Below are 18,796 nucleotides of genomic sequence, written 5' to 3' on the forward strand. Positions count from 1 at the left end.
GGGCCAAAGTATTCAGCTTCAGCATCAATCCTTCCAATGAATATTCAGGGTTGATTTCCTTTTAAGATTGACGAGTTTGATCACCTTGAAGTCCAAGGGACTTAAGAGTCTCCTCCAGCACCACAGTTTGTAAGCATCAGTTTGTATATCAGTTATATACCAGACCACCTGATCTGCCTCTTGACAAATTTGTATGCAGGTCAGGAAGCAACAGTTAGAACTGGACATGGAACAACAGACTGGTTCCAAATAGGAAAAGGAGTTCGTCAAGGCTGTATATTGTCACCCTGCTTATTTAACTTCTATGCAGAGTACATCATGAGAAACGCTGGACTGGAAGAAGCACAAACTGGAATCAAGATTGCCGGGAGAAATATCAATAACCTCAGATATGCAGATGACACCACCCTGATGGCAGAAAGTGAAGAGGAACTCAAAAGCCTCTTGGTGAAAGTGGAGAGTGAAAAAGTTGGCTTGAAGCTCAACATTCAGAAAACGAAGATCATGGCATCCGGTCCCATCACTTCATGGGAAATAGATGGGGAAACAGTGGAAACAGTGTCAGGCTTTATTTTTCTGGGCTCCAAAGTCACTACAGATGGTGACTGCAGCCATGAAATTAAAAGACGCTTACTCCTTGGAAGAAAAGTTATGACCAACCTAGATAGCATATTGAAAAGCAGAGACATTACTTTGCCAACAAAGTTCCGTCTAGTCAAGGCTATGGTTTTTCCTGTGGTCATGTATGGATGTGAGAGTTGGACTGTGAAAAAGGCTGAGCGCCGAAGAATTGATGCTTTTGAACTGTGGTGTTGGAGAAGACTCTTGAGAGTCCCTTGGACTGCAAGGAGATCCAACCAGTCCATTCTGAAGGAGATCAGCCCTGGGATTTCTTTGGAAGGAATGATGCTAAAGCTGAAACTCCAGTACTTTGGCCACCTCATGCAAAGAGTTGACTCATTGGAAAAGACTCTGATGCTGGGAGGGATTGGGGGCAGGAGGAGAAGGGGACGACAGAGGATGAGATGGCTGGATGGCATCACTGACTTGATGGATGTGAGTCTCAGTGAACTCTGGGAGTTGGTGATGGACAGGGAGGCCTGGCGTGCTGCAGTTCATGGGGTCGCAAAGAGTTGGACACGACCGAGCAACTGATCTGATCTGATCTGATATACAAAATGGTAATGTGCATGCTCCTGAGAATAGTTTTGCAAGTTAAAAACCAACCACACTTGTATCTCCTTTTCAGGGAAATTTATCCAAGTGTGTGAGATGATTTTAATCCTCATCTATTCTTTGATGTTTTGTCCCATCCTGATAATGATCATAAATGACTCCTGAAGTATAAATACAAGGAGAAGATGAGGTGTCTCCTTAATTTAAGATTATAAATGCAGGTGGCTCCCAGAGTTGATGGTAGAATGAAGCTGAGAAACTTCCCTCACTCAATGTCAGCCCTATTAATCAGCATGCTTGGGAATTCCCTGGCAGTCCAGTGGTTAGGACCCCACACTTTCACTGACGGTGGCCTGGGTTCAATCGTTGGTCAGTCGGGGAACTAGGGTTTCACAAGCTGCATAGCGCAGGCAAAGTAAAAAATAAGGGAAAAGAAAAGAAAATCACTGTGCTAACTTTATAGGTCTGCAGAGCTGGAGAGCCAGTAACTCCTGTTTCTTTTTTTTTTTTTTTTTAATGTACACTTATTTTGGTTCTCACTTTAATCATTAATTGAGACTGAGACAATCTTTGGAACAGACTGGGTGGTTGGATTTTTTTATACATAAAGTAATTCTGAAAATAGAGCCCTATGGACTTCTTAGATGTCTCTTAAATATTTGTGGTCAGCCACTGTAAGTAGCACACAAAATCTGTGGTCAGCCAGAACAATCTTCCTTTGTAAGCCCCATATGCTCTTCTTGTAGTTAAAACAAAATCATACCAACAAAACTGCATCTGGATTATTGGTATTTTTCCTTAGGAAGAGTCTCAGGTAGGTTTTATAACATTCCATTGCCTTTGTCCACTTGTTTCAGCCCTCGTCTCAGAACCTGCCTTTGCTCCTTTTACTATCACCTCTTTCTTGTAAAACCTGGATTTGAGCAAGATACCTTTAATTAATCAAATCCACAAGGCAGTCAAAACATGGCTTCTCTTCCCCTGAAAAGAATGATATCACAAGCAGATGAAAAAGGCACGTGTAACTCTATTTCTCTGAGTGGGTCCCAGTATGTGCCTCATCTTGAATCTTCCCACCTTGAGAGCCTTGCCAACTCAGCTCTCAGACAATTCATGGAAGATGTTGCTGTGAGGCTACATCAAACACTATTCTACTTCTTGACAGGTTGTTCTATACAACTGCACATACCTGGCTTTCAAAATAGGGTAAACTAAAGCCCGCTGAAGAAGAAGAAAAAGACTATTATTACAGCCCTTGAGGAGTTCAAAAATCAATGATCCTGCAGAAGAAGAATAGGCCATTTATCATTACTCTGTCTCTTTGATGTCAAGGGAAAAAATTGCTCTTAAAATCTCAGCTGATATTAGTAGCTTTAGAATTTACAAGGCACTTGCCTGTTCTACATCCCAGTGAGTTCTCACAATGTCTTTGCAGTCAATATTAATATTGCACATTGTAATTGACCCTTTTGAAAGCTGAGAAACTGGCAGGTCAAAGAACATATGCTATTTTCCCAAGGCCACACAGTTGGTAAGTGATGATTAGGATCCCACCTCTAAAAGACTGAGAGTCAGATCTATGTTTCCTTCCCTTTGCAATGTGTGTTTTCTAACGGGACATCTATTTATGAATTGAAGAGTATTCTTTATTTAAGTTACTATATTCAGAATTTATCTTAAATGTTTCTAAAAAGAGATTTGTACATACTATTTTATTTGAGCAAAATGCAGAGTAAGATCAATATTTTTATTTGCTCACCAGAAACAAGCAGAGGCCCTCTGGGTGAACACTTTTCCAATGAGCTTGTAATTTAAGCAGTAATACTATTCCACAGTATCTGAAATTAGGTACAATTATTGAGATAAGGAGATATACATAGGGTTCTCAATCTTGGCACTATTAACTTTTGTGCTGAATACATCTCTTTTTAATTAATTGCTTTATTTTTGACAGTGCTGGGTCTTCATTGCTTTCCATGGACTTTCTCTAGTTGTGGCAAGCGAGGGCTAGTCTTTGTTTCAGTGGAAGGGCTTCTCATTGAGGCAGCTTCTCTCATAGTGGAGCATAGCTCTAGGGCATGTGGGCTTCAGCAGCTGCAGCACATGGTCTCAGTAGGTATGGCTCACAGGCTTAGTGGCCCCTCAGCATGTGGAACCTTCCTGGACCAGGGATCAAACCTGTGTCCCCTGCATTGGCTGGTGGATTCTTATCCACTGGGCCACCAGGGAAGCCCCTGAGTAAGTCTGTGTCACAGGAGGCTGTCCTGTCATTGTAGGGTTCAGCCATCCTTGCCTTCTACTTGCCAGATGCTAACAGCACTCCAGGTTGTGACTCCAAATATCTCAATATGTTGCCAACTCAGATGATTGGTCCTTGACATTTTTGTACATCCTGCAAAGTAGGCACTGACTGCCCCTTTGTTCTGGGCACTCATTTTGTGGATTTTGTAGAACAAACAGTTTTAGAGACGAGAGAGGATGTCTCCCGTGGAGCACAAGGTAGACATGTTTACCCCTCATTGTAAAAATTTAAATTCCCTGAACTCAAGACTCTCTGTCCTGTGAATGCTGCCCCTATCTGATCCTCTCGGTATTGTCCTGAGGGAATTTGCACCAGGGAACCAGCCCAGAGTGCTGATCCCATGGCTAATACCATCACTGGAGGTGATAAACCGTCCTTCGTCTCAGACCTGGTGTCTGTCTCCTACCAGCATCCAGAGAACTATGGCAGCCTGAATTTTAACACTGCAATTATGTTCTTCTACTCTTCACATTTCCTGGGAATCTGTCCTTTAACAAGGATGGGTGATTAAAAGCTGATTAGTTCTCAGAATGTTTTTGCATATATCACTTTGGTGTACTCATTGATGATATCACAAGAAATGCCTTTTTTGAATCTATCGAATGGGCATTCTCAAGAATGTTGTCCACTGTATCACATCCATTTTCCTTTTTATATTAGAATATTGTCATTATAAAGGAGAAGCTGTCTTTTGCCCAAACAACAGTTTTGTTTCATCTTGGCATTTTTATCCTGGCTGCATCTTTTAGGAAATGAACACTTCCTTTTTCAGTCAAACTCTAGCAGCTGCATAGTATCATTTGGTAATAATGTTTGGTGTTAATCTTACTACTGATTTATTATTTTTATACCTTCAAATAATTGGACACCTGGGGAAATAGAATTAAAAAAAATAAGCCAACCTCTTAAAAGGTTCACATAACAAGTCACCTTGGAACAGATTTTTATTATTATTGGGGAAAAAAGAATCACTTGAGTGGTTTCCTTCAAACAGCTGTCCCCCACCAAGGGGATCAGAAGATCTTTTGTCTTTTTCCTTGATCCTCTGAGTTATGAGGTAACTCAATTGCTCAAAGGTGTAGGGATCCTCTGGGAGAAAATGATGGTGATCCGATCACAAAGTTTGAGAAAGTGATGGAATAGACTGAAGAGGGATTTGGCAAAGTTTTCCAAGAATATGTCCCAGGAGCTTCAGGAAAACTCACAAGGAGTGTAAGAAAAGCCTGGTTTAACACTTGTTTTCAGCATCTGATATTCTTTGTTGTTGTTCAATCGATCAGTTGTGTCCCACTCTCTGTGGCTCCATGGACTGTAGCACATCAAGCTTCCCTGTCCTTCACTATCTCCCAGAGTTGGTTCCAACTCCTGTCCATTGAGTCATCCAGTGATGCCATCAAATCATCTCATCCTGTGTTATCCCCTTCTCCTCCAGCCCTCAATCTTTCCCAGCATCAGGGTCTTTCCCAGTGAGTTGGCTCTTGGCATCAGGTTGCCAAAGTATTGGAGCTTCAGCTTCAATATCAGTCCTTCCAATGAATATTCAGGCTTGATATCCTTTAAGGCTGACTGGTTTGATCTCTTTGCAGTCCAAGGGACTCTCAAGAGTCTTCTTTAGCACCACGATTCGGAAGCATCAATTCTTCAGTACTTAGCCTTCTTTATGGTCCAGCTATCATATCCATACATGACTACTGGAAAAATCATAGCTTCGACTATATGGACCTTTGTCGCCAAAGTTTAGGAGAGTGTAATTCTGGTTCACAATGTTGCGGATTCTGGGAACTCTGAGCACCAATCTTCTGGTGTGATTATCTTATTTGACATATAATGAATAAGCATTTGAATATAAATTTTAAACATTTTCATCATGGAACCTAAGTATATGACAGCTCTTAGCCTGTGGGGCCAGAAAAGCTGAGTAACCTTCAGATTGTGATTGGCAGCCTCAGAAGGCACAGTTCTAGCAGGTAAAGATGAAAAATTCTACTTGTTAACTGCATGATTACCATGGAATGAGTTGGCACCGGGGTTCTTGGATATTGTGGGTCTTTGTTCCTTTCATTTGTTTATTGGTTTTTTTGAGGGGAAATGGTGATAATATCAAGTAGGGAAAACAAGTGGATTAAGATTTGTTATTAATAAAATAGAAGGAACATGATAATGAAGAGCGCTATTTTAAAAATGTCTGCCCTATTCTCTCAGCTCTTTATTCATTCTTTCATGTAGGTTTTGAAAAACTCCTTTAGGCTTTTATGCATCAGGTTGGTGTTTTCATCAAATGTATCTATTAATATTATTGGAGAGGGAAATAGCAACCCATTCCAGTATTCTTGCTTTGAGAATTCCATGGACAGAGGAGCCTAGTGTGCTGCAGTCCATGAGGTTAAAAAGAGTTGGCCACTGCTGAGCGACTAACACACACACACCCATCCATATTGTTAATATATATTCACTTACTTTTATATATTTGGACTGATGTTAAAGATTTTGGTTAGCGAATCTGGCCAGTGCAAGAATATATTATCTCTATTCTAAAGGTAGAATGTTATTATTTATGATTGTATTGTTACATAAGGTATCTGGAAAAACAATCTTGATTGTAGTGATTGATACCTTCTTAGAATGGATTCTTCTGTAGAGGCACATCCAGAGACCATGATATCAGAGTCAGATGATGGTTCTAACGCACAATACAGAAACACTGTCGATATTGGCAGTCGTTAATGATCCCTACTGATAGGAAACAACTAAAGAAAATAAAGGATGAAAAATGACTCCATTTAATTCATACTTCTGGGAAATTCAGGTAGGTGTTGAAGTCATTTTAGGTCCCGGGCAAAGTACCAGATGGTAAGATCTATTATCTTTTTTTCATTTTTGTAAGCCTGAAATATATAGTGTTTTAACTGCTCTCTTTATGCATTGCATTCAATCAGGAAATAGTCTCTTGGCTTGGTTTTTGAGATGGCAAGGCAAAAAGCACTCTGGTTTGAGCGCTCATGGTGCTGTTGATCACCATCTAGGTCAAGATTCTAAGGAACAGACATTTAAATGGTCATTTCAAAGAATGTTAGGCTTCCCAGGTGGCACTGGTGGTAAACAACCCATCTGCCAATGCAGGAGACATGGGAGACGTGGGTTCAGTTCCTTGGTCAGGATGATATGCGGGAGGAGGGCATGGCAGCCCACTCCAGTGTTCTTGCCTGGAGAATCCCATGGGCAGAGGAACCTGGCGGCTAAGGTCCATACGGTCACAAAGACTCAGAAGTATTTGGGCTTCCCTGGTGGCTCAGACGGTAAAGAATCTGCCTGAATGCAGGAGACTGGGGTTTGATCCCTGGATTGGGAAGATACCATGTGGAAGGAAATGGCAACCCACCCCAGTACTCTTCCCTGGAGAATTCCATGGACAGAGGAGCCTGGAAGTCTACTGTCCATGGGGTCCCCAACATTTGGAAATGGCTGAGGTACTTTGACTTTCTTTAAAAAAAATGTAACATTTTCTGAGAAACCTAAGTTTTCTTTGATTTTCACTAATTATTTTTCTGTACCACCCAACTATTTTATCAGCCCTCAACTGATGAATGCTTATATTTATAGTGAATTTCCAGTATTAAACAGCTTAAACTAGTTTTAAATGACCTTTGTAAATCTACTTATATAAACAACAACACTACTAGTAAAAATAAAACAAAACAAAGCAAAACTAAAAAAGAGTCTTTAGTGTTTGGATCTGATTCAAAATGACTATTAAAGTTGTAAATTTTCCCATTAAACTGATAACAATGTAAGCAGTTCTATCAATGGAAATGCTGACCTACTTCTGAGTAATAATGTCCTTTTCAAATGGTCTTTGATATGTTGCTTCTACTTTTTATGAGCCTGAGTGTATTTTTTGATTTTGAGGAATATGTTGATACATGGTGCTGAATTGGAGGCCTACCCAAACCTAAAGGGATTCTTTGCTGGCACTAGCTGCTACAGTATTTTTCTACCGAGTAGACTGTGCTTGCCTAAAATAACCTTTCTCAGTAGATGTACAACCTGAGTGAGTTGTCTTTCTCCAGACTCAGTGAGGGTCATAGAGCTGTACCTTCCATTGTTTTTTTTTTTTTTGCTTTTCAGGTGTTTTTTTTTTTTAATGCCCTTTATGATCATTCATACTTGGCCTTCAGTCCATAACGGAGGACAGGAGGGCCAGAGCAGTTTGCCTTGATGCAAAGGGGGGCTAGTGACTGAGCCCCAAGGGCTTCTGACCAAGCGGTAATGCCTGCCCTCCCAGTGGTGGTTCTGTTGGAAGGAATCATCTGAGTTTGATGATGTGACTATAATGACAGCTGCCTGGTGTCTTCTTGAGAAAGATACATTTTGGAGGCAAATAATAGGTAAATATGTCTTTGATATGTGAATGTCCTTTAACCTCAAGAACTTCGGTCTGTTGGTTTTTAGAACTTTATGGCTTGTCCCTGCCAAAACAAGTTATTGTTATGGATTTCAAAATGGTGCCATTTTTAATTTTGCCATACCCTTCATGTTTATTAGCTAGCATTCTTCTGTAAAATTTTCCTTTTCTTTAGAAATAGACATTTTTATCTTTTAAAGTTATTTACTTAAGGCATTAAAATATTTTAAACATATGGAACATTTTAGAGAAATATATTAAAGTCAGGTATTTTCTATAATTTCTGTGAAACATAGTATTTTGGTAAACATAGATAAAAATACATGTTACATGAAATTATAATATATATTATATATATGTATAATTTGTTTCCTTTCAAGAAAATTTTGTTAAAAGTAGAAAGAGGTAAAATCTCCTGTGCTTGAGTTTCAATTTTCTGTTCATGCTAAGAAATGCATGGCTACAGAAATGAATTCTTCATTCAATCTGCCAACCTTTCTTGAAGACCTGTTATCATCAAGGTATGGTGTTAGCTATGAATTTGATATAACTTATGTTTTCTTACCTCTACTTATGAAATAGGACTGTCCTATGAAATAGGACTGTCCTCTGTCCATGGGGTTGCAAAGAGTCCGACATGACTTTTATGTCCGATAAAAGTCGGACATAGCTAAAGAACAATAACAAAATGAAATAAAACTTTCTAAAAGACATTTTTAAAGATTTCATATATAACAAAACGCAGATGAACTTCTCAGCATTTACGAACAGAGATAGACTCACAGACTTAGAGGACAAACCTATGGTTACCAGGGGGAGGGTCGGGAGAGGTGTAGACTGGGAGTTTGGGATGGACATGCACACACTGCTATTATTAAAATCGACAACCAGCAGGGACCTGCTGTATAGCGCAGAGAACCCTGTTCAGTATTCTGTAATCACTTAAATGGGAAAAGAATTTGAAAAAGAATGTATTATAGGAGGCTTTCCTGGTGCCTGAGTGCTGAAGAACCTGCCTGCCAGTGCGGGAGATGTGGATTTAATCCCCTTGGAGAAGGGAGTGACAACCCACTCCAGTATTCCTGCCTGGGAAATCGTGGACAATGGAGCTTGGTGGTCTATAGTCCATGAAGTCACAAAGAGCTGTATACAACTTAGCGACTAAACAACAACAACAGCATGCGTGTGTGTGTCAGTTGCTCAGTCATATCTGACTCTCTCTCTATTTAGCTGAATCACTTTGCCGAATGCCTGAAACTACCACAACACTGTTTATCAATGATATTCCAATATAAAATAAAAATGCTAAAAAGTACATTAATAGTATTATATATACACACATACCATATATGTATACACATATGTATACACATATATGATTTTATATACACATTATATTATATATATATATGATTTCCTCAATAATTCATGTGGGCTGAAGACCAGCAAACACTCAAATCTCCTGGTCACAGGTGACCACGTCAATAAATCTTTTACTAATGAAATATAAATAAATCTTAACGTCAAAACTCAGAAACTCCCGTGAGTTTCAGATGATTAAATATAGTACATAATATACCTAAAAGGCTCATTTTGTTGTTGTTGTTGAGGACTGATCATTTCCATGGAAAATTTTCTTCTAAACATTCAAAATGTAGTTTTAACTAAGAAAACATAAAAAAAAACACATAAAAAAGTTTTCCGCATTCTGCATTCTAGGACCTTTTTTCCATTAGACTCACATGGCAGAACTTTGTTGAAATATCATTCTAAATATAGAGGAAATACATCATCTGCTCTTCAGTTATCTGGTTAACTTGCTTTTGCTTAGGATTTGAGAATCTCTTGAATGAATTACAATAATTTACACAGCCTAATCTAATAAAGGATATTTGTAGCATGTGCAATAATGAAGATGTATTCTTTGAGGACTTTTACAGAGATATAAACACTTGTTTAGTAAAATTCTTATCAAATGTAGCAGATGGAGATAGCCCAGATTCTGGAGGGAGAGACACATGGCCTTAATTTTCACTTCACCATTTATTAGCTCTAGGATTCAGTCAAGTTGCATAATTTCTCTGAACACCGGTTTTCTCCTCCATAAAGAGGGAGTGGTAATGCATGCAAGTATTTCGACACGCTATTAAAATCTGGAAATGATGTGTGTAAAGAGCCTGACACGTAGTAGGTGTATGAATCAGGTTTCTCCCCAGTGGTGGAATCAATTAGATGTGTTGGGCTGGCGGGTCTGAGTCCCGCGAGCAGGCAGCAGGCTGGACCGGGAAGAGCCAGTATCGCAGCTGGAATCCCACAGCACCTGGAGGCAGAGCGCCATCTTCCTCAGGAGTCTTTTTTCTCTTGGTCTTCAGATGACGGCCTGAAGCCTGTCTATGTTATGGAGGGTAATCTGCTTTACTCAGCAACTACTGATTGAAATGTCATCTCACTTTAAAAGGGCTTCCCTGGTGGCTCAGCTGGTAAAGAATCCACCTGCAATGCAGGAGACCTGGGTTCGATCCCTGGGTTGGGAAGATCTCCTGGAAAAGGAACGGCTACCCACTCTGGTATTCTGGCTTAGAGAATTCCTTGGACTGTATAGTCCATGGGGTTGCAAAGAGTCGGATACGACTGAGCAACTTTCACTCACCTTAAAAATGCCTTCAGGGCAATGGACTGGTATGTTCCATCAGCTTTCTGGTGATGGTGCTCTAGACAAAAAGTGGAGTGAAAGTCACTCAGTCGTGTTGGACTCTTTGCTATCCCATGGACTATAGCCTACCAGGCTCTTCTGTCCATGGAATTCTCCAAGCAAGAATACTAGAGTGGGTTGCCATTTCCTTTTCCAGGGGATCTAACTGACCAGGGATTGAATCCAGGTCTCCCACATTGCAGGAAGGAGACAAAACAGCACATCAGATAAACCATCACAGTAGAGCTACATTGAAGGTACCTGCACTTGTTGAAATAGCATAGACTTCTACTTACAAAACCTGAATACTCATTGGAAGGATTGACGCTGAAGATGAAGCTCCAATTCTCTGGCCACCTGATGGAAAGAGCTGGCTCACTGGAAAAGACCCTGATGCTGGAAAAGATTGAAGACAGGATAAGAAGAGGGCAACAGAGGATGAGACGGTTGGATGGCACCATTGACACAATGGACAAGACTTTGTGCAAACTCTAGGAGATGGTGAAAGACAGGGAAGCCTTGTGTGTTACAGCCCATGGGCTTGCATGGAGTTGAACAAAAACTTAGCCATGTAACAACAGCAAAAGACCTGAGGTCCATCTGGGGGACCTCAGTTCCCTGCAGACACTCCACTTCTTCCTGGCAGTTGCTTGGATAATGTCCCCTATTGGTTTCTCTTACCTTCTGCCTTACTGTTGCTTCATTGATGTTTCGATATCAGTAGAAGCGTTTAGGCCAAGGGTGTCCCAAACCCTCCAAACAGATAAGGCGAATGATACCTGATCCCATCCACAAGACGGGAAGACACCTCTTCTCCGTCCTTTGTTTTCTACTTTGCCCACCTGTGCCCTAAAATAGCACTTTGTATTTGCCGGGGACTCATACACATCTACCACAAAAACAGTAACTTGGCCTTGCTCTCAGTTGGTGCCCAAAACAGTCCTTCAAAGAAAGAAGGGCAATGCCTGGACTGGTCACATCTATTACTGCTATATCTCCCCAGGTGCATCAAACTCTTTCCTCTGTTTTCCAACACTTTTCCCTCTGCTCTCTAGACAAAAGGCCAAGTCAACATAAGCCATTGTTCTTCCTGCGAATCCATCAGGGCATGCATATTGCTTTAGAGATGAATGGTCCTGCTTTCCCTTCCACCAAATTCAAGTTCTAGTTGAGCTCAGCTGATGCACTCTTAAAAACAATTATTCTATTTATTTGACAAATGCCCTGTAAACTGAGAGATAAGTACTGGCATTATAATTCCCTTTAAAGATGATTTTGAGATGCAAAGCAAATAGGGCTGAATATCTATACCTGTTAATTACATAATACACTTTTTCTCCAATCTCCTTCCACTCAGGGAAACAGCTGAGTATCTTTGTTTTCCACTCCATCAAATGTTTTTATTATCATGTTCAAAGCTTTTGATTAAGTTGGCATTGTAGGCAACCCTTTCCTATTTTCTTTCATGTTTTTCTTGACAAGTCTGAATCAGTAATTCTGGCTGGTATTACAGGCTCATGTTTTTGGGTACATTCATTTATCGTGGAATGAGTCACTTGGCTGTTTTTGTTTCCATATTCTTCTGAAAGGCACCCACAGAAGCATTACAAGAATGCAGGACTGCAGCAAATACATTCTTATGTGGGGTCTGCACTGTGTCTCCACAGTTAATCTAAGCCAACACAACATCATCTTTGAACAATAGAAGGTAATGGCTAGGGATAAAAGTATGAGCTTGGATAAAACCATTTGTGCCACCCTGAATATTCACCCCACATTTAGTTTGAAGACAGATGGTCTAAAGAAGTTATTTCTTATGGCTTCTGTCCTAGGCTCCCAATAGTGATTTTTAAAAAAATCTGGTACTTCTTTGTTTTCTATTTGCTTTTACTATTTCCTTAATTTTAAATTCTAAGCCTCTGGGTGTTTTGTTTATAAAATGGAGTCTCAATTTTCTGCTTTCTTTCTGCTTTCTTAACCGTTTGCACTTTGGCTAAGAGGAAAGAAGAGTGTGTACAGTATTTTTGCATGAAGGGAGACTTTTATGACAGTGTATCAAAACTGTAGAGTGAAAATTAATTATCAGCATACCAGAAGTAACAGATGAATGAGATTTATTCACCTGAATGTATTTGTACAAGTAAGCTCATAGGAAACAGAAAATGAGATGCTATTTCTGACTCAGGTTCCTTGATTTAAATGGTAACAGAGGGTCTGTTACCTGGGAATGCTAGAGGTTTTCATAGGGGAATGCAGGAGTCCTTCCAAATGTTTAAGGCAGCAGCACAATTCTTTCAAATCACATTTTTCTTGGAAACCTACATATAAACAAAAGCATAAAAAGGGAGCTCTCCTATTCAAAGAGGGGAAGAAGGTAGCCGTGCCAGACCTCACCTCATCAGCCTCCTTTCAGATGTTGAGACACCGCAGACTCCCCTGGGTGCTGGCTCCCAGGAGTTCCTGCACTGGAAGCAACTGGGCATTTTAGTCAGGAATGGAAACAACTGGAGAGAACAACTCAGACATTGCTGTCTCCCCTGTCCTTACCAAAAGTCCTGGCGGGTGGTCGTTAAGTCAGCTCCTCCATGTCTTTGGAAGGGTCTCTGCAAAAATTCTCCTGTGGGTGCTGTCTCGCCAGTGCCTGGAAGTGAGCTTGCTAGTACCATTTGCTCAGTTCCCCAGATAATCTCCGTACTGGGAGGGAGGATGGATTTTCCTCTCTCTGTCTGCCTTAAAAAAAAAGAAGATTTTACTTTCTTGGGCTCCAAAATCACTGTGGGTGGTGACTGTAGCCATGAAATTAAAAGACATTTGCTCCTTGGAAGGAAAGCTATGACAAACCTAGACAGCATATTAAAAAGCAGAGACATCACTTTGCTGACAAAAGTCCATCTAGTCAAAGCTGAGGTTTATCCAGCAGTCACGTACAGATGTGAGGGTTGGACCATAAAGAAGGCTAAGTGCCAAAGAATTGATGTTTTTGAATTATGCTGGAGAAGACACTTGAGAGTCCCTTGGACTTCAAGGAGGTGAAATCAGTCAATCATAAAGAAATCAACCCTGAATATTCTTTGGAGGGACTGATGCTGAATCTTTGCTCCAATACTTTGGCCACCTGATGTAAAGAGCCAACTCATTGGAAAAGACACTGATGCTGGGAAAGATTGAGGGAAAGAGGAGAAGGGGACTACAGAGGATGAGACTGTTGGATAGAATCATGGACTCAATGGACATGAGTTTGAGCAAACTCCAGGAGATAATGAAGACAAGCACTCTGCAGTCCACAGGCTCACGAGGAGTCAGTCATGACTTAGCAACTATAACAACAGCAACAAAAGAAGCGTCAGTGATCAAGTCTAGAGTCTTTCCAACTTCAATTATTTTCTGACACTTCATGGATACTCAGATGTTTGATAACAACACTGCTGACTCTTCCCTCAAAATTGTCGACTTCTGCCTTATGCTGTTGGTAGAAGTGAGAATGTGTGTTTTTAATTCTGAAGCCAGTCTTTATGTATCCATAGGGAGCACTGTGCTTTATCCTATTTTCTCACTCAGTTGTATTTGAATAAGGATCACTTAAAAGTTCCCTCACATCAATAGAAATCACTAAGCCAGAGATTGCTTGTTGAAAAATTTATGGGCATAATGTATCTTCAAAAGAATGATATAGTTTTTATTTTTGTGGAATCACACAAAGGGCTTCATAAAAATAGATCTGTCTACTAATGAACCACAGTGATTAAAAATTAAAGAAATTTTGAGTTTCTCCTCATTGGAACTATGTAATGACCCAGTGGCCATGGGTCACTGTTACCAAAGAGGAGGTGGCCATATAGAGGGAGAATCTAGGCAAGGTGACCTTCAAGATTTCCTGTCAAATCAGTGATTGCATGGAAAAACCTGCTTTATTTATCCAAAAGAATACAAAGCAATAGACTTTCTTATGGTGTGGGGGTTCGGGGGAAGCTTTTGATAATTTTTATATAGTATTTTATTAAAAATTTGATATATTAATCACTATTATCACAGTTGAAAAATAAATTGAAATCTATTTTATGGAATGTCATGAACTACAAACTGGCATCTGAATAAAGCAGCTGCAGAAAAGCAGTGTCAAATTTTGATCATTTCATAGGAAATTGAAATGTTACAGACTAATTCTCATGGTGATTTATAAGTTTTGCCACACACACATAGATATATACAGAGAATAAAAACAAAACAAAACTTTGTTTCATGGTATTCAAAAAACCTTAATTTGGAAAAAATAAAAATATTCAGCAGTGATTTAAATGTGCAGATTTCCTACTGTACTTTATGTTTAGTACTTTAGGGTAATATTGGTTTTAATAGACACTCCATTTCTTACTGATATAAATATATGTAAGCAATAATATTTTTTGATTGATTATCAGTCAGTCAATTGATGCTGAATTGATTAGCATCAATTTTCATTAATGAGGCTGATGCACCCTTTGTCTGGTTGTTCCCAATTCTGGGCAAGTCACTTTGGCAGCTGTATTAGGTCTATTCGGCCACTCAAGGACCTACTTAGTAACTTATGCTATGCCCCTAATAAAAAAATTCATGTGACTTCCCATGAAACTATTTTATTACTGAGAACTACGAGAAATCATTTAAAGCAGAATTAGTATCTTTGAATCAATTAGTATAGAACTCGTAGTTTAAAATCTTCTAATAGCATATAACATTTGTATTTTCTAATTTTGTTACATTTTCATTTGACTATTCATCCCCAAATATTTTTGAACACAGTCATTTGATTCTTTAAAAAGATTAGCCTAAAATATGCAGGAGTCCCTTTAGCCTTCATTTTAAAACTGGAATCATAATTAGTCAGAAGGGGAAAATCATTTTAGTGGAAAATAAAATTCAGAAAAGCCAAACATTAACTGCTGAAGTTTCTTTTTGCCCTCTGCAAATTCTTTCTACATGATATCATTCTCTATATATTTTTGAGTGCATATTTCCAAAGAAATTACGTTTTTGCTTAATGTAAAATTCTAGGCAATTAGATGCAAAAGTGTAGTAAAGCAACATGAAAGCTGCCAATTTAAACACAGGGAAGCAAAACAGTCCAGGAGTTAGACTTCTGACAGCGATGTTAACTATACACTTGGTGCAGCCCACTAGGTAGAGAGACACACAGGGCTGTTTTCACAGTCATGAAGGAGCTCAGTGAAACAGAGTCAAACTCACCTTTAGCAGAAAAGCAGCATAACCTCCTGATAATTTTCTGACTATCCACACCTGAAATATTTTGCAAAAGTGATGAAAAAATGTAAATGTCCCCAAGATCAACAGATCCAAGACAAATAGTACATGAGGCTGCATTTAGACATTCTTAGGCAGGCAAAGGTAGATGTGACATTTGGTGATAGCCATTTAAAGGCTAAGGATAGTTACTTATTTAAAAAGGAAATAGGTAGAGAGTGCCTTGGACATCAAGGAGATCCAACAAGTCAATCCTAAAGGAAATCAACCCTGAATGTTCATTGGAAGAATTGATGCTGAAGTTGAAGCTTCAATGGCCACCTGATGTGAAGAGCCAGATCACTGGAGAAGACCGTTTGATGCTGAGAAAGACTGAAGGCAGGAGGATAGGGGGTGACAGAGGATGAAATGGTTGGATGGCATCACCGATTCAATGGACATGAGTTTGAGCAAACCCTGGTAGATAGTGAAGGACAGGGAAGGCGAGCATGCTGCAGTCCACGGGGCTGCAAAGAGTCAGACTCGACTGAGTGAATAAACAACAACAGCAAATTATTAACAAAAGAACTTTATAAACAAATTGATACATTATACAGTATGAAACAAACCAAACGGTCCACCCAGTTTCCTTCTTGCAGCAAACCACTGAAACCATAAAGCAAAGCTTCTAAGAAGCTGAAATGTGGGTTCACTTGGCCATGTGATACTTTCCTAGTCAAGGATTCCAATGTTTGTTGCTCTCTTTCAAGCACTGAGTTGCAGCACTGACACAAATAACCAGACAGACCTGAGTTCAGAATTTGGTCTGTAGTTGATACATACTGTTGGGCAAGTTGTTCTGCTAATAAGTTTCCTCATCTGTAAAATTAAAATAAGCTCATGTTATCATGTACTGGTGAAGAGTAAAGATAGTAATGTATAAAGAATTATGCATTCATAGAGCCTGATATAGGAAAGACAACAAATTACTAATTGAAATGGTGATTACCATCATGATATTTATTTTTTGCCAGTAGGTTGCAGGAGATTTTTAAGATATGATGTTCCACAAATTCTATTTAAGAATATGCATGTAGTTACCAAGTAGATAGACAGTTGAGATTTGTACATGGTCTGGAAATAAAGTTCACACAAAACTTTCCTACCCTGCTGTTGTTATTATTATTTGTTATTGCTGTTCAGTCGCTAAGCTGTGTCCAACTCTTTTTGGCCCCAGGGACTGTAGCCTGTCGGGTTCCTCTGTCCTTTGGATTTTCTAGGCAAGAACACTGAGTGGATTACATACCCTTCTTCAGGGAATCTTCCCAGTCCAGGGATCAAACCTGAATCTCTTGTATTGGCAGGCAGATACTTTACCACTAAACCACCTGGGACGCCCCTTCCTCCACATATCACGCATAAATCTATTTCTGTTTTTAAAATTTTTGTGTTATGACAAGTAAAGGATGGGAAAGGTTTAGGGTATAAAGATTTGAAGGAATTACCAGAAAGAAGCTGAGGGGAAGCTGTTAGTAGTGGTAGTTCCCAAGTCAGAAAAATTTGAATCTCTGCATTGAGTGACTTATTGGATGAGAAGACAGAAATTAAGACAAAAGCCCTTGAAAAATTGGAGACTCTTGTAGAAGACCTTATCCACATCAAGAGTAAAACTTATTGATGTCCCCCCCACCTGGGAAGTTTGAATCAGAAGTGAACCAGGAATTTCTAACCCAGATGCCCATTGTCTGGGGGTAGTCCAGGGATCCTCACCTGTGAAGTTGTTTAAGGTGGTCTCAGGCTGCTAATGCCCCCAACCTGAGTGGCAGAGAGGCAAAGTCAAGTCTGCAATGAGACACTTGCATCATAGGCTTCACATATTTCAAATTAGTAGTAAGCATGATGTACAGCCACAGTACAAGTTGGCCAAGTACAGGTAGAGAGTTCTCTGTGAATGGGAACCTATGAGAACAACCCACAGAGTCTATGAATATTGGGAAGTATCAGATACAGCCTAGGAAACAACACTGCTTACTATATTTAAAGGGGAAGAGCTAAGCGTATACAAGGAAACAGGTAACCATATAGCTGATCTGACATATTTGAAAGAAATAAGACTGAAATTTTATAAATGAAATATAAATAACTGAAACCCTCAATAGATAAAATCAACCCTGCATCAGAAATAGAATCAGTGACCTAGAAGAAGTCAGAAGAAATTCTCTGAAAAATAGCAGAGAAATAGGAGCCATGGAAGACAGAAGGAGACATTATGACAGGAGTTAGATCAAAGTCCTTGAAGGAGGAGAGAATGAGTTGAGAAGAAATAGTGATTCACAATTTCCAGAACTGTTGAAAGACACCAATACTCAGATTCAAGAGTCACAGCAAATTCCGTCTACACTATTATTGTTGTTCAGTCACTAAGTTGTGTCTGACTCCGTGTGACCATATGGACTGCAGCATGCCAGGCTTCCTTGTCTTTCACCATCTCTGGAACTTGGATGCCACTGAGTTGGTGATACTATCTAACTATATCATCCTCTGTCATCCCCTTCTCCTCCTGCCTTCAATCTTTCACAGCATGAGGGTCTTTTCAAATGAGTCAGCTCTTTGCAAGAGGTGGCCAAAGTTTTATTCAGCTTCAGCATTATTTCTCCCAGTGAATATTCAGGGTTTATTTCCTTTAGAGTTGACTGGTTTGATCTCCCTGCAGTCCAAGAGACTCTCAAGAGCCTTCTCCAGCACCACAAAAGCATCAAATCTTCAACACTCAAGTCACTCCAAATCTATAAATACAAAGAACTTTTCTAGATATAAACTTACCAGGGTGAAACTGCAGAATGTCAAAATCAAGAGAAAAAATTCTAATGTAACTAGAGAGGTTCGATGCACGATGCTGGATGCTTGGGGCTGGTGCACTGGGATGACCCAGAGGGATGGTATGGGGAGGGAGGAGGGAGGAGGGTTCGGGATGGGGAACACATGTATACCTGTGGCGGATTCATTT

Source organism: Bos mutus, chromosome 12, assembly GCF_027580195.1.
Source record: "Bos mutus isolate GX-2022 chromosome 12, NWIPB_WYAK_1.1, whole genome shotgun sequence".
Lineage (NCBI taxonomy): Eukaryota > Metazoa > Chordata > Mammalia > Artiodactyla > Bovidae > Bos > Bos mutus.